The sequence below is a fragment of the Nannospalax galili genome, unplaced genomic scaffold (assembly GCF_000622305.1).
Source record: "Nannospalax galili isolate Female #2095 unplaced genomic scaffold, S.galili_v1.0 scaffold894, whole genome shotgun sequence".
NCBI lineage: Eukaryota > Metazoa > Chordata > Mammalia > Rodentia > Spalacidae > Nannospalax > Nannospalax galili.
Window position 1 is genome coordinate 225863 of NW_008334892.1, and position 2567 is coordinate 228429.

The 2567-nt window shown below is 43.4% G+C and overlaps 1 non-coding gene across 1 annotated transcript; it reads left to right on the forward strand.

Moving 5' to 3' along the window:
- The first annotated feature begins 1111 nt into the window (after nucleotides 1-1111).
- On the forward strand, nucleotides 1112-1220 carry LOC115069701. The gene has a single exon (XR_003848944.1). It is a non-coding gene; the product is annotated as a U6 spliceosomal RNA (small nuclear RNA).
- The last annotated feature ends 1347 nt before the right edge of the window (nucleotides 1221-2567 follow it).

Here is a 2567-nt window from a genome sequence, read left to right on the forward strand (position 1 = left end):
GCCCTCAGGAGGCAGAGGCAGAGGCAGAGGCAGAGGCAAGCAGTTGATTATCTGTGAGATTGAGGACAGCCTGGCCTCCACATAGTGAGTTCCAGGCAGGCTGGGACTAGAGACCCCCTGTCAAAAACAAACAAATGAACAAACAAACTCAAAACCAAATCCTTGAGCCATTACTGTAGCCCCTTAATTTCTTCTTTGAGTAATTGGTTCAAAATGTATAAGGGGCTAGGTCAATGTAGTGGTTAAAAGTGCTGGCTGCTCTTTCAAAGATGAATTTGATTTCTAGCACCCACATCAGGTATTTCACAACTGCCGGTAACTCAAGCTCCAGGGGATCTGACTCTCTTCTGGCCTTGTGCACCCACATGAATGTGTGCATGCACACACTTAAAGAAAAGTACAATCCTTTTAAAAAGACATGTTTAAGTAGCACATACAGTAGTGCCCCCTTTGCTCTAGTTTTTGTTTCTTCAGCTTTATTTATGGACAGCCTACCAGAATCAGAGAATATTAAATAGGAAATTTCCAAAGAAACCAATTTGTGAGTTTCAGCCATTCTGAGTAGAGTCTCTGCTTAGGACATAACTCATCCCACTGTGCAGTGTTTCCAGATGCTACAAGCTATCCTCTTGTTAATCAGTTATCAAACTGATGGTTGCGTATCTTGGTGCTTGTGTTCAAGCAACCCTTATTTTACTTAAAAATGGACCTAAAGTACCAGAGTGACGATGCAGAGGTGGCACCAGGACATGACACAAGGAGGTATGGATTAACTAACACCCACAGGAAAACACAGTATATATAGGCTTTGTTACTCTGGTTGAAGGCTGGTCATTTTTGTCAGCTTGACACAAACTAGAAATACCTGGGAAGAGGTAATGTCAGTTGAGGAACTTTCTCCAGCATGGCATCTCTGTAGGGTATTTTCTAAATTGCAAATTGATGTGGAAGGGCCCAGTCCACTGTGGGCCTGGACTATGTAAGAAAGGTAGCAGACCAAGCCAGGGGAAGCAAACCAGTAAGCAGCGTTCCTCCAAGGTCTGTACTTCAGCATCTGCCTCCAGGTTCCTGCTTTGACTTTCCTGGATGGGTTTATTTTAAAATAAACCCTTTTCTCCTCAAGTTGCAGCAAATATACTAAAAGCAAAACAATACAGAGAAGATTTGCATGGCTCCTGGGCAAGGATGACACAAAAATTTGTAGAGTGTTTCATGTACATTTTAAAATTATATATATTTTTTATGTGTATGAGTGTTTTACACATGTGTATGTGTATCTGGTATGTGCAGTGCCTATGGAGGCCAGAGAGGGTGACAGAGCTACCCTGTGGGTACTGGGAACTGAATTTGGTTCAAAAAATTTTAATATGGGGCTGGAGAGTTAAAAACACTGGCTGTTCTCACAGAGGATCCAGATTCAGTTCCCAGCATCCACATGGTGGCTAACAACCATCTGTAACTACAGTTCCAGGAGATTTGATGTCTTCTTCTGGCCTCCATGGGCACTGAAGACATGTGAACTTCCATACATGCAAGCAAAACACTCATATACATTAAAGTACACAGATAAATAATTAAATAAACTCTACCCCTCCAGGAACTTGTTTGGCTTTAATTGCTTTATAAATAAGTGATTTTTTTTGAGACAGGGTCTCCCTATAGCCCTGGCCTGGAACTCACTATGTAGCCCAGGCTGGCCTTAATCTCATAGAGCTCTGCCTGCCTCTACCTCCCGAGTGCTGGGGTTAAAGGCATGCACCGTCATGTCTGGCTTGTGATTTTTATTCAATAACTTGAATTCTATCAAAGATTTTTAAAAAAAGAAACACATTGAGGTGGGCAAGGTAGTGCATGCCATTAATCCCAGCACCCAGGAGGCAGAGGCAGGCAGGTCTTTGTAAACTGAAGCCTTCATAGGGAGCTCCCGGTAATCAGATCCTGTCTTAAAAACAAAACAAAAGCCTACAATAAAATATTATCTTCTTTCCATTACAATTGTTATTAGGGGGACAAAGCTCCACCTCTGTCCTCTGGCCCTAGGGATGAGTTCGGCACCCATGGGACAAGGCTCTACCCCAGATTTTGAATCCGCATCAGTTGTCTCTAGGGCTGAACTTCATGCAAGTGCAGGTCTGAGAATCTCTTCATTAACTATTGAAAAACCGTAACAAGCCAGTGCTGACTTGAACTGTTGGTTCTTCATTGTTGGTTTGTTAACTGGTTTGTTTGCATGTTTTAATTATGTGTGTGTGTGTGTGTGTGTGTGTGTGTGTACATGTGTACAGGTGCCCATGGAGGCCAGAGGCCTCAGATCACCTGGAACTGGAGTTACAGATGGTTGTGAGCTACCTGACATGGGTGCTGGGAATTAAACTAAGGTCCTCTGTAGGAGCAGCACTTGCTTTTAACCACTGAGCCATCTCTCCATCCCTCCCTCTAATTTTTTGAGATACTGTATACCCACTGATTTGGTTATGCTGGCTGGTCAGCAAGCTCCAAGGAGCCACATGTCTCCATCTTCCTAGTGCTGGGATCACAGATGTGTACTGCCAGGCCCAGCATCTTAT